At 40.8% G+C, this 14258-nt stretch overlaps 1 protein-coding gene across 1 annotated transcript in view; it reads right to left on the bottom strand.

Annotated features, from left to right (window-relative positions):
* Positions 1–5251: 5251 nt before the first annotated feature.
* LOC134731511 (uncharacterized) overlaps positions 5252–14258 on the bottom strand; it is a 76457-nt gene continuing 67450 nt past the window's right edge. The window contains exon 3 of the mRNA XM_063610265.1: positions 5252–5701. The gene's annotated coding sequence lies outside the window, so the exon portion shown is untranslated. The remainder of the gene's footprint in view (positions 5702–14258) is intronic.

Consider the following 14258-nt stretch of genomic DNA (forward strand, 5'->3'; position numbering starts at 1 on the left):
CAGCTATCGTATCTACGAAATATGGACAGCAATTCAGCAAATCTAATATGCTGGGATAATTTAATAGATACATAAAGTTTTAGAATAATACCTAGAGTGGTTAATAAAGCATCTGCGTGCCCACCTCCTTCCAGACTTTTTTGGCACTGAAAATACAAGTTTGTTTTTTGTTTGTTTGTTTGTTTGAGACAGAGTCTTGCTCTGTTGCCCAGGCTGAAGTGCAGTGGCACCATCTCGGCTCACTGCAACCTCCGCCTCACGGGTTCAAGCGGTTCTCTTGCCTCGGGCTCCCGAGTAGGTGGGATTACAGGCGTGTGCCACGATGACCAGCTAATTTTTGTATTTTTAGTAAAGACGGGGTTTCACCATGTTGGCCAGGCTAGTCTCGAACTCCTGACCTCAAGTGATCCACCCACCCCCCCCCCCCTCAGCTTTCCAAAATGCAGGGATTACAGGCGTGAGCCTCCGCGCCCGGCCTGAAAATATAATTAGTGAAAGAAAAGATCCTCTTGATGCGTTTACATTCTCCTGAGGGAAAGAGAACATAAACAGATAAACACACAGTGTAATATCAAGGGGCAACGAAAAATACAACAGGCACAGGAGGCGGAAGGCACTGGTATTTGAGATGATATTAGGGAAGCTGTCTCTGATGAACCGATATTTGTGCAGAGAGCTGAGGGGACATGGGAAATGAGGGAATGAGTCGTGATCACACCTAAGGGCAGAGGATGAAAAGAAGCAGTTGGAAGGTTTTGAATAGAGAAGAGCCATGATCTGACTTTAGTTTTTAAAGATTCATCTGGCTGCTGTGTGAAAAATAATAGGACAAAAATGGAAGCAGAAAGCCAGTTAGCAGAGACTACTTCAGAGTCCGGGTCAGGTGATATCCTACAAGGGAAGAGAGGAGAAGTTATTAGATTCAAGACGTGTTTTGAAAGTAAGAGTCCACAGATTTGATGATGGATTAGAAATTGGGGGGAAAGAAGAAAAGGGATTAGGGATTACTCCAGGGTTGGCTTTAGGGGTTACTCCAAGGTAAACTCTACTGGACTGGGAAACCCTGAGGAAGGTGCAGGTTTAGAGCTGTGTGGGTCTGGAGCACAGATTGGTAATGATAACTGTGAGATGCTTGTGGGATTACAGGCCTCTGCCATCATACCCGTCTAATTTTTATATTTTTAGTAGAGACAGGGTTTTGCCATGTTGGCTAGGCTGGTCTTGAACTCCTGATCTCAGGTGATCCATTCGCCTCAGCCTCCCAAAGTGCTGGGATTACAGGTGTGAGCCACCACGCCCAGCCAGGGGTCTAGTTTCATTCTTCTGCACGCAGAAGTTTTCCCAGCACCATTTATTGAAGAGACTATCCTTTCTCCATTATATATTTTTGGCATATTTGTCAAAAATGAGTTGGCTCTAAGTGTGTGGATTTATGTCGGAATTCTGTATTCTGTTCCATTGATCTGTGTGTCTGTTTTTATACTAATATGCTGATTTGGTTACTAGCTTTGTAGTACATTTTGAAGACAGGTAGGGTGATGCCTACAGCTTTGTTCTTATGCTTATTGCTTTGGCTATTAATGGTCTTCTATTTGGAAAAAAAAAAAAAAAAAAGCAAACAAACTTTTATTTCCCTGAAAAAAGTCATTGGTATTTTGATGGGAACTGCATTAAATCTATAGATTGCTTTGGATAATATAGACATTTTAACAATATTGAATCTTCAAATCCATGAGCATTAAACATCTTTCTACTTTTTGTCTATCCTTCCTTCCTTCCTTCCTTCCTTCCTTCCTTCCTTCCTTCCTTCCTTCCTTCTTTCCTTCCTTCCTTCCTCTCTTTCTTTCTTTCTCTCCCTTTCTCTCTTTGTCTCTTCCTCTCTTTCTTTCCCTCTTTCTTTCTTTCTTCTTTCTGACAGAGTCTCACTCTGTCACCAAGGCTGGAGCGCAGTGGCACCATCTCGGCTTACCGCAACCTCCACCTCCTGGTTTCAAGAGATTCTCATGCCTCAGCCTCCCAAGTAGCTGAGATTACATGCGTGTGCCATCACGCCTGGCTAACTTTTGTATTTTTACTACAGACAGGGTTTCACCATGATGGTTAGGTTGGTCTCAAACTCCTAGCCTCAAGTGATCCACCTGCCTCAGCCTCCTAAAGTGCTGGGATTATAGGTTTGAACCACCATGCCCACCCCCTCTTCAATTTCTTTAATCAGTGTTTTATGGTTTTCTTTGTATAGAACATTTTGGTTAAATTGTTTTCAAGTATTTTATATTCTTTGTAGCTATTGCAAATGGAATTGCTTTCTTGAATTCTTTTTTATATTGTTTGCTGTTGGTTTATATAAATGCTACTGGTTTTGTATGTTGATTTTTTATCATGTCACTTTAATAAATTTGTTTATCAGTTCTAACAGTTTTTTGGGTGGAGTATTTGGGTTTCCTAAATATAATATCATGTCATCTGTGAACAAGACGAATTTAACTTCTTTCTTTCCAATTTCGATGCTCTTTATTTCTTTCTTTTGCCTAATTGCTTTGGCCAGAACTTTCAGTATTATGTTGAATAAAAATGGTGAAAGTGGGCCAGGCGCGGTGGCTCACACCTGTAATCTCAGCAATTTGGGAACTTGAGGTGGGTGGATCACCTGAGGTCAGGAGTTTGAGACCAGCCTGGCCAACATGGTGAAACCCCATCTCTACTCAAAATACAAAAATTAGCCTGGTGTGGTGGCGCATGCCTGTATTCTCAACTACTCAGGAGGTTGAGGAAGGAGAATCCCTTGAACCCGGGAAGCAGAGGTTGCAACCTCTGCTTTCAGCGTGAGCTGAAATCACGCCACTCCACTCCATCCTGAGTGAGACCCTGTCTCAAAAAAACAAACAAACAAACAAACAAAAAACAAAAAAGGTGAAAATGGGCATCCTTGTCTTATTTCAGATCTTAGAGGAAAGGTTTTCCGTTTTTTTCAGTTCAGTATGATATTGGCTGTGGGTTTGTCATATATGGCTTTTATTATTTTGAAATATGTTCCTTCTATACCCAGTTTTTTGATTTTTTTTATCATAAAGGAATATTGAATTTTATCAAATGCTTTCTCAGCATCTATTGAAATGATCATATGGTTTTTGTTCTTGCTTCTGTTAATGTGATATATCACATTTATTGATTTTTGTATGTTGAACCATCTTTGCTTCCCTGGGATGAATCCTACTCGATCACTGTGAATAATCTCTTTAATGTGTTGTTGAATTTGGTTTGCTTGTATTTTGTTGAGGATTTTTGTATCTATGTTTATCAGGGATATTGGCCTATAGTTTTTGTTGTTGCGTCCTTGTCTGGTTTTGGTATCAGGGTAATGCTGGCCTAGTAAAATGAGTTTGAAAGTATTCTCTCCTTTTTCATTTTTTTTTTTTTTTTTAACAGAGTTTAAGTAGGATTGGTGTTAGTTCTTCTTTAAGTGTTTGGTAGAATTTAGTAGTGAAGCCGTCAGGTCCTGGGCTGTTTGATGGGAGATTTTTTTTTATTATGGCTTTGATCTTGTTTCTTGTTACTGGTTTGTTGAAGTTTTCTACTTCTTCATAGTTCAGTCTTGGTAGGTTGCATTTGTCCAGGAACTTACTCATTTTTTCTAGGTTTTCCAATTTGTTGGCATACAGTTGTTCATAATAGTCTCTGATGATTCTTTGTATTTCTGTGGTCTTAGAAATGTGTTTCCTTTTTCATTTCTGATTTTATTTATTTGGGTCCTCTCCCTTTTTTTCTTAGTCTAGCTAAAGTTTTGTCAATTTTATCTTTTCAAGAAAACTTTTTGTTTTGTTGATCTTCTGTAATTTTTTTAGTCTCAATTTCATTTATTTCTGCTCTGATATTTATTCTTTCATTTCTGCTACTAGTGTTGGGTTTGGTTTGTTCTTGTTTTTCTGGTCTCTTGGGGTACATTGTTAGCTTGTTTATTTGATGTCTTTTTAGTTTTTTGGTATAAACCTCTCTCTTAGTACTGCCTTTGCCATATCACATAGATTTTGGTATGTTGTATTTCCATTTTCATTTGTTTTAAGAAATTTTTAAATTTCCTTCTTAATTTCTTCATTGACCCATTGGTCATACAGGAGCATGTTGTGTTTCCATGTGTTTGTGCAGTTTCTGAGTTTCTTGTTATTGATTTCTAGTTTTATTCCACTGTGATCAGAAAAGACACTTGATATGATTTTTACTTTTTAAAATTTGTTGAGTCTTGTTTTGTAGCCTAAGATATGGTCGACCTTGGAGAATGTTCCATATGGTCAGACTGTAAGAGTTTGATATTATCAATATAAGACACTGAAACCTCATATTGTTATTTCTTAAAAGAAAATCTACTAAATAACTAAAATGTAAGCGCATTGTACTCATTTTGTATTCCCAGTACCTAGCACAGTGTCTGCCAAGTTTAAAAAAAACTGAATAAATGTTAGTGAGATAAGTGAATAAAATGTATATTAAAGAGATTGAGCACATCCTCTTTTTTAAGAAAGATAATTTTCACTTAATTTGTGTTCACGCACTTCGAAACAGAAGATCCGATATTTTGAGTACTTACCATGTGTTGATTATTTGATATAAAATATCTAATTTTTTCATCACCTTTTCTTAGTTAAGATTCTCCAGCCTGGTCAATATGGCAAAACCCCATTTCTACTAAAATACAAAAATTAACCAGGTGTGTTGGAGGGCGCCTGTAATCCCAGCTACTCGACTTGGGAGGCTGAGGTATGAGAATCACTTGAACCTGGGAGGCGGAGGTTGCAGTCAGCTGAGATGATGTCATTGCATTACAACCTGGGTCACAGAGTGAGACTCTGCCTCAAAAAAAAAAAAAAAAAAAAAAGATTCTTTTGGTTGCAGGTGACAGAAAATATAGCCCAAGCTCACTTAAGCAAAAGGGAAATTTACTTGTAAATTGCATTATTATTTTTCAAAAAACTTTACTGCCCCTCTCTACCCTGTGACATCAGTCTTGAGCATGTGATTTGTTCTGGCCAATTATATGCAAGTGGGAAGCAACTTCAGGCAGATAGTTTAGAGTGAGCACTTCTTTTCCTACTTTTCTTTCCCTCTGTTAACAACAGGTGATTTTCTAGGGAGAGATTGCTCTATTTTACTGACTCCCAGATTTAAAAACAACAATCAAGCAGAGCTGCAGGTAGCCCATGTAGCATCAGCAAGAGATAATTTTTGTTGTTGTAAGCACGTGAGCATTTAGGAGGTATTTATGATTACAGCATAACTGTTTATTATTAAAGTCAAGTAACTGAAAAATCCACCAGAATGGCTGATTACAGGCACTGCTGTAAACAAGGACTTAATCAACGTCCTTAATGACTCCATTTCTCTGTCTCTTCACTCTGCCTCTTGCTATGAGTGCTTCGTCTTCAGGCTCCATGCAGTCTGTCTTGCCATTCCAGGAGCTCCTCTGAGATTCCAAGAGGGTTACAGCAGCTCTAAACTTTATATATATCCAGCTCTCAGCTTCATAGCCTGTGTACAGAAAAAATCTGCTCCAAACAAAAGTCTTCGCCCAATTTGGGTCATATGTCTACCCCTGAGGCAATCACTGTGGAAGCCAATGGGGTAGTCAGTCTACCTTGTGGATCAGGATGGAATCTCATCCATGCACTTTCTGAGCGGAGTAGGCAGATCCCAGATGAAAGGCATGTTGCTGGAAGAAAGCAGAGACAGATGCTAAGGAGTTAAGCAACACGACTTTCTATATCAATAATGCAAAATAAGTATTATTATTATTATTCTCATTTTTGTGGGTAAGGAATTAAGGCTCAGAGAGTTTGGGTAACTTGCTTGAAGTTACATGATGTGTATAAATGGCAGGGTTTTGTTTTTTTTTTTAGATAGAGTCTCACTCTATCACTCACCCAGGCTGGTGTGCAGTGGCATGATCTCAGCTCACTGCAACTTCTGCCTTCCAGGTTCAAGCGATTCTCCTGCCTCAGCCTCCCAAGTAGCTGGAATTACAGGCATATGCCACGACGCCCAGCTAATTTTTGTATTTTTAGTAGAGATAGGGTTTCACCATGTTGGCCAGGCTGGTCTTGAACTCCTGACCTCAAGTGATCCACCTGCCTCAGCCTCCCAAAGTGTTGGGATTACAAGTGTGAGCCACTGCACTGGCCTAAATGGTAGGATTTTAACACTGATCCATTGGACTAGAAAGCCTGTTTAATTTTTACTAAAAGAGTCATAGAACACTCTTTATTCCCTGATCTTTCCTGTCATTCCCCCTAGTGGCACTTCCTTAAACCATTCCAGCTAAAAACCTCCAATTCATCTTACATTTTCTTGCCACTGCGAAACTCTCAGGCCAGGTGCGGTGGCTCATGCCAGTAATCCCCAAAATTTGGGAAGTCAAAGGGGAGGATAGCTGGAGCCCAGGAGTTCAAGACCAGCTTGGGCAATGAGGCAAGACCCTGTCTACACAAAAAAATCAAAAAGTTAGCCTGGCGTGGTGGCACACACCTATGGTCTCAGCTACACGGGAGGCTGAAGCAGGAGGATCACTTGACCCCAGGAAGTCAAGGCTGCAGTGAGCTGTGTTCATTCTACTGCACTAGCCTGGGTGACAGAGCAAGACCCTGTTTCAAAAAACAAAAAAGGAAAACCCTCCCCTAATGGATTAATTGCTGATTGGCTGATATCATCAACATCCCATTTTCTATCCACTTCTTTCTGTCTCCACCACTTCTATCAGAGTTCAGGTCTTTGGCAACATCTCAAATGTCTCTATATCTAACAACTGGCATCACAAATGGATCCTTTTTATTCTCCTGAGTGTTGCCTGTGGAAAACACAGGTCCGATCACATCACTTATTTTTCTTAATGGTTGTAGGCCTTTTGCCTACAGAAAAACAAAGAAAACAAAATCCTTTGCATATAATTAAAGGCCTTCTATTATCCAGTTGTAACCAACCTTTTTATATTTATCTCACTGACAGTTATAGTTATATATATATGTATATATCCCCCCACACCCCACCACACATACACAGGGACTACTGTCACAATGAACTACTTGCCTTTTCATGCTTGCCTTTTCCTAAATCCATGCCTCTGTTCATTCTGTGGTTTCTCTGTGGAATTTCCTTTTCCTCATTTCTTTTTATGAAAAAACATGTCTTAAATGTCTAATCTCTGTGAAGCCTTTTTCTTTCTTTTTTTTTCTTTCTGAGACAGGGTCTCGCTGTGTTCCCCAGGCTGGAGTGCAGTGGTGCAATCACGGCTCACTGCAGCCTCGATCTCCTGGGTGCAGGTGATCCTCCCATCCCAAGCCTCCCAAGTAGCTGGGACTACCAGTGCGTGTCACCACGCCCAACCAATTTTTAAATCTTTTGTAGAGAGAGGGTCTCACTATGTTGCCCAGGCTGGTCTAGAGCTCCTGGCCTCAAGTAATTGTCCAGCCTCAGCCTCCCAAAGTGCTGGGATTACAGGTGTGGGCCATCACGCTCACCCTTGTGGGAGCCTTTCTTAGATTCCACCACATAAATTGCTCCTTTTTTTAGGCTCTATAACAAATGTCTTTTGTACACATTCTGATATGGTTTGGCTGTGTTGCCACCCAAATCTCAAATTGTAGCTCCCATAATTCCCACGTGTTATGGAAGGGACCTGGTGGGAGGTAATTGAATCATCGGAGCGAGTCTTTCCTGTGTTGTTCTCGTGATAGTGAATAAGTCTCACAAGATCTGATGGTTTTATAAAGGGGAGTTTCCCTGCACATGCTCTCTCTCTTCCCTGCTGCCATTTATGTAAGACATGACTTTGCTCCTCCTTTGCCTTCCACCATGATTGTGAGGCTTCCCCAGCCATGTGGAACTGTGAGTCCATTAAACCTTTCCTTTATAAATTACCCAGTCTTGGGTATGTCTTTATTAGCAGCATGAGAACAGATTAATGCACATCCTCCTGCCAATTTAATACTAGTTTCATATTATACTGCCATATTATTCTATCTTTGGTCAATAGTTAAAAAAAAAAAAATCTTGGCCAGGCGCAGTGGCTCATGCCTGTAATCCCAACACTTCAGGAGGCTGAAGTAGGTGGATCACTTGGGGCCAGGACATCAAGACCAGCCTGACCAATATGGTGAAACCCCGTGTCCACTAAAAATACACAAATTACCTGGGCATAATGGTGCACACCTGTAATCCCAGCTACTAGGGAGGCTGAGGCAGGAGAATTGCTTGAACCTAGGAGGCAGAGGTTGCATTGAGCCAAGACGGCGCCACTGCACTCCAGCCTGAGCGACAGAGTGAGACTCTGTCTCAAATAATAATAATAAAGTTTAAAAAATAAAAAATATAACAAATTTTTACTGAATACCTACTATAGGTATAACAAGGGCAAACAAAATATAATAATTACTATTCATCAGCATTTACTTTAGACTTTACAAAATCTTTCCAGGTATTTCCCTCATGTGTCCTCATAACCACAGAGTAGTAGGCATGAGAGGGCTTACAGAGCTGAGAGTAATTTATCCTGAGCTTGCAGATGAGTAAGTAGAATAGTGTCCCTTTATCAAAGAATACCCACATGAAAAAACAGAAAATCAATAGAAATTCACTGTGATCATACCTCTAAAATCAAACTTGGAAAATTATTTATACTTAATATTTTATTCCAATAGCCTATTTTTCTTTTATTACTAATTTTCCCCTAACAGTGATTTATGGAAGGCAAGAGAATGAGAAAAGGAAAATAAAATGAAATGTCCCAACTGCCTACCATATCTGTCTCTTTCACAATACATCGGCCAATTTGAGCAACCTCCCTGTAAGGTACATATTATCCATATATTATCTACCCGGGTACAGATATGAACAACTTAAGCCTCAGAAAACTCAAGTGATTTGCTCAGGATAACTAGTAAGGAAGTAGGGGATCCCAGAATCAAACCCTCTTTCCACTAAACAGCGCTGACTCAATGTGAGATGAGGAGGACATTAGAAAGGGATGAGAGAAGGTGAGCTTATGAAAGGTCATCATGGAGTGAGTGGGGTTGAGGAGATACAGATAGACCACTGAGGAAGTAGAAAAAGCAGTCTGGGGGAAATCCTCAAGAGGCAAGTAGAAGAACATCTAAGAGGAGGCAGGAGCGCTGCAAGTCTCCATTTTTCTTTCGTCCTTCTCTTCTTAGACTGTCTTCTCTTTGACTCCATTGTTCTGAGTTCAAAGCCCACACTCCGTGCTTTCAGCCCTTAGGACAAATGAAAAATAGAACACACTCCCTAATATGCTTAGTTTTTTACTATACTCCAGCTGTCATCTCAGTCGCCTCCAGGTAGCTCCCTGGAATATTATCTAGTGTTTTTGTTGTTGTTGTTGTTGTTGTTGTTTTCACAAATGGACAAGACAATTAGGATGGCCCAGCATAAGTCAGTCGGGCGAAAGAAAACATTTGCTAAAACCCGACATTCTCCTTATAGACAAGAAATGGTAGTTTTCAATTTGAACACTAGATGGAAGTATTAGTCAACTTAATCTCTTTTATCATGCCTCCTGTTTCGCGGTTGATATATGTCAATGGTTGACGTCTCTCTTCAGTGGTAGTCTTATAATTATCCACATGGATTTTTATGGCTCTCTACCCCAAACTTTTTGCATAATTTTAATATTTAAATTACTTTAAAAAATAAGAAATGTTACAATTCTATTATTACTATTACTATTTCTCCTACAACATTGTCATTATCAGAATACTGCATTTATCAGCAATCTCAGAAATGCAGAAAATAGTCCTGACCTGGGAAGATAAAGGAAAAGGTCCTCTGAATCCTAGAAATGACTGTCATTCATACCAGCGGCTTCATGACACATTGCCCAACAACAAACTGAAGACTGCCTGAGATGTGTTTAAAACATTGTTGGCTGAGCGTGGTGGCTCACACCTGTAATCCCAGCACTTTGGGAGGTAAAATATAAAATGAGGTCAAGAGATCGAGACCATCCTGGCTAACATGGTGAAACCCCGTCTCTACTAAAAATACAAAAAATTAGCCCGGCATGGTGGTGGGTGCCTATAGTCCCAGCTACTTAGGAGGCTGAGGCAGGAGAATGGTGTGAACTGGGAGGTGGAGCTTTCAGTAAGCCGAGATCACGCCACTGCACTCCAGCCTGGGGGACAGAATGAGACTCCATCTCGAAAAAAAAAATTGTTTAACTTGTCAGGGTGCAGTGGCTCATGCCTATAATCCCAGGGCTTTGGGAGGCCGAGAAGGGTGGATCACCTGAGGTCAGGAGTTCAAGACCAGCCTGGCCAACATGGTGAAACCCTGTCTCTACTAAAATATAAAAATTAGCTGGGCGTGGTGGTGGGCGCCTGTAATCCCAGCTACTTGGGAGGCTGAGGCGGAAGAATCAATTGAACCCGGGAGGTGGAGGTTGCAGTGAGCCAAGATTGCACCATTGCACTCCAGCCTGGGCAACAAGACCAAAATTCCATCACAAAAAAAAAAAAGTTTAACTTAATTTCTTAACCTAGGTGAACTAGTGGAGACTTCCATGCAAGTTTAGGTTAATTTTATCTGCACATAATAAAGCTGTAAATAATAATGGTTTAACAAATATAAGTTTATTTCTCTCACAGGAAAAAGTCCAGAGGTAAGCATGTTGCAGGAAGTCAGGGACCCCGAACGGAGGGACCCGCTGGAGCCGCGGCAGAGGAAACATAAATTGTGAAGATTTCATGGACATTTATCACTTCCCTAATAATACTCTTATAATTTCTTACGCCTGTCTTACTTTAGTCTCTTAATCCTGTTATCTTCGTAAGCTGAGGATGTACATCACCTCAGGACCCTGTGATGATTGTGTTAACTGAACAAATTGATTGTAACATGTGTGTTTGAACAAGATGAAATCAGTGCACCTTGAAAATGAACAGAATAACAGTGATTTTTGGGAACAAGGGAAGACAACCATAAGGTCTGGTTGTCTGTGGGGTTGGGCAAAAAGAGCCATATTTTTCTTCTTGCAGAGAGCCTATAAACGGACATGCCAATAGGAGAGATGGTGCTACATTCTTTTCCTAGTAAGGAATATAGTATTAAGACTCTAGGAAAAGAATTGCATTCCTGGGGGAGGTCTATAAATGGCCGCTCTGGCAGTGTCTGTCTTATGCAGTTGAGATAAGGACTGAAATACACCCTGGTCTCCTGCAGTACCCTCAGGCTTATTAAGGTGGGTACTTATTAGGGTGGGGAAAAAACCCCACCCTGGTAAATTTGAGGTCAGACCGGTTCTCTGCTCTCGAACCCTGTTTTCTATTGTTTAAGGTGTTTATCAAGACAATACATGCACAGCTGAACACAGACCCTTATCAGGAGTTTTTGACTTTGCCCTTTGCCTTGTGATCTTGCTTTGTCCTTTGCCTTGTGATCTTTATTGGCCTCTGAAGCATGTGATCTTTGTTCTCCCTTTTGCCCTTTGAAGCATGTAATCTTTGTGACCTACTCCCTGTTCATACACCCCCTCTGCTTTTGAAATCCTTAATAAAACTTGCTGGTTTTGTGGCTCAGGTGGGCATCACAGTCTTACCGATATGTGATGTCACCCCCGGTGGCCCAGCTGTAAAATTCCTCTCTTTGTACTCTTTCTCTTTATTTCTCAGATCCGCTGACACTTAGGGAAAATAGAAAGAACCTATGTTGAAATATTGGGGGTGGGTTCCCCCAGTACTGGGTGCACCAACATGGTTTTTCTTTTTCCTAAGTGTATGTGGGAACCCGATTCCCTTTGGTAGGTGTAGAGAAACGTCCATTGGTTCAGTCCACAGAAACGTTTGTTCGGCTCCCTGACGATTGGTGAGTTGTCTATGTATTGTCTGGGATAACTATGGGTCACACAGAGTCTAAATATTATGCTTATCTCTGCTATATTAAACTCCTGTTAAAACAAGAGAGAGTTCGAGTTTCCATGGAAAATATGTTCACTCTATTCAGGGCAGTGGAAGAACACTGTCCTTGGTTTCCTGAAAAAGGAACCTTAGATGTGGAAGTATGGGATAGTGTTGGTACAACATTCTGGGAACTGGTCTCGACAGGAAATTATGTTCCCGTCACTGTTTGGGGTGATTGGGCCTTGATACATGCCATCCTAATGACATACCAATCCCATGACCCCTTGCAGTTACCACAATTTTCTGAATCTGGTGACCTTCTACCTCTTCCTCAGCTTTCCTCTCCTGCTCGGCCTTCGTTATCTGCTCAGCCTCTCCCTTTGCCTGCTCCTCCCGCACCCGACGATATTGAGGATTCAATATCTAACTCCAGTGACTTTGGCTAAAGTCACCCCCGATGATCTTACTTCTTTTCATGAAGAGCTGAAACTTGTAGCTCCCACGGCCCTGACTTGGACAGCCCAGGACCATAAACTTTTGGGTAACATCAATTATTTAAGACCTACTTTAGGCATTCCAACATATGTGCTGTCTAATTTGTTTTCTATGCTGTGTGGAGATTCCAGTCTCTGCAGTCCCGGGACTTTGACCCCTGAGGCTTCACTAGAACTGGAATTCATAGAGGAAAGAATCCAAACTGCCCAGTTGTCTAGAGTACAGCCATCTCAGCCTTTTCAGCTTCTGATTTTCGCTTCATTGCACTCCCCTACTGGGCTAATAGTTCAACATAATGATTTAGTGGAGTGGTGTTTTCTTCTTCATTCTGTGTCAAAAACTTTGTCTGTTTGTCTGGACCAAATGGCTACCCTAATTGGACACTCTCAGTATACAATACTTAAAGTTTCTGAATTTGATCCAAATTTAATTGTGGTTCCTTTAAATCGGCTCAAAATTCAAGCCGTTTTTCAACATTCCATACTGTGGCAAATTCACTTGGCTGATTTTATTGGAGTTATTGCCAATCATTATCCAAAAAACAAATTATTTGATTTTATAAAAATGACTTCTTGGGTGGTCCCTCGACTGACCAAAGATCAGCCCATTCCTGAGGCCATTACAGTGTTCACTGATGGCTCTAGTAATGGAAATGCTGGTTGTGTGGGTCCTACATACAAGCTTATTTCTATCTCTTATACCTCTGCTCAAAAGGCAGAGTTAATTGCTGAAATTACTGCCTTACATTTCCCAAAACCTTTAAATATGGTCTCTGATTCTGCTTATGTTGTATATTCCACTAAGAATATAGAAACCACTAGTATCAAACATATTGATAATTTTGAATTGGCTTCTTTATTTTCAAGGTTACAACAGATGGTTCACCAACGTAGACACCCTTTCTATATTACACATATTAGATCTCATACCACTTTACCAGGACCCATGTCTGCTGGTAACCATAAGGTCGACTGTTTGGTCTCTTTTGGAACCCAGGAAGCTCAGGAGTTCCATAATCTCACTCATGTCAATGCTGCTGGATTAAAAGATAAATTTGCTCCCACCTGGAAGGAGACTAAGCTTATTGTCCACTGCTGCCCTCAATGCCAAGTTTTTGTACTTCCGAATCAGGAAGCTGGTGTTAATCCCAGAGGCCTAACTCCTAATGATTTATGGCAAATGGATGTGACTCATGTTAGCTCCTTTGGCAGACTTTCATATATACATGTTTCTGTAGATAGCTTCTCAGGTTTTATCTGGGCTACTTGCCAAACAGGGGAAGGCACACCCCATGTTAAAAAGCATCTGTATTCTTGCCTTGCAGTTATGGGGCTTCCATATCAAATAAAGACAGACAATGCCCTGGATATGTTAGTAAGGCTTTTGATTTATTTATGCAACAGTGGGAAATTTCCCATATTACCAGAATCCCTTACAATCCTCAAGGACGGGCTGTGGTGGAAAGGGCCAATCGCACCTTAAAAATTCAATTGTCCAAACAGTCTGAACAACAAAAGCATAATTTGACCACTCCCCACTCCCAATTACATTTAGCATTGTTTACTTTAAACTTTCTAAATGTTCCTAAAGACAATACTCTGACTGCAGCTGAATGCCATTACACAGGCAAAAAATTCTCCCTAAACGAAGGCAAGCCACTGTTATGGAAAAACTCCCAAACCATTACCTCAGAACCTGGAACAATTATAACCTGGGGTAGAGGGTATGCTTGTGTTTCACCAGGAGATCATCAATCCCCTGTCTGGGTGCCCACTAGAGACTTAAACTTCGTGTGAATACTGACAACGAAAACCGCAGGGAAAAGACGTCTGCATCAGAGACCGCCCTCACACCCAGTGAGATCTGTGCCGA

This window comes from Symphalangus syndactylus, chromosome 10, assembly GCF_028878055.3.
Source record: "Symphalangus syndactylus isolate Jambi chromosome 10, NHGRI_mSymSyn1-v2.1_pri, whole genome shotgun sequence".
Taxonomy (NCBI): Eukaryota; Metazoa; Chordata; class Mammalia; order Primates; family Hylobatidae; genus Symphalangus; species Symphalangus syndactylus.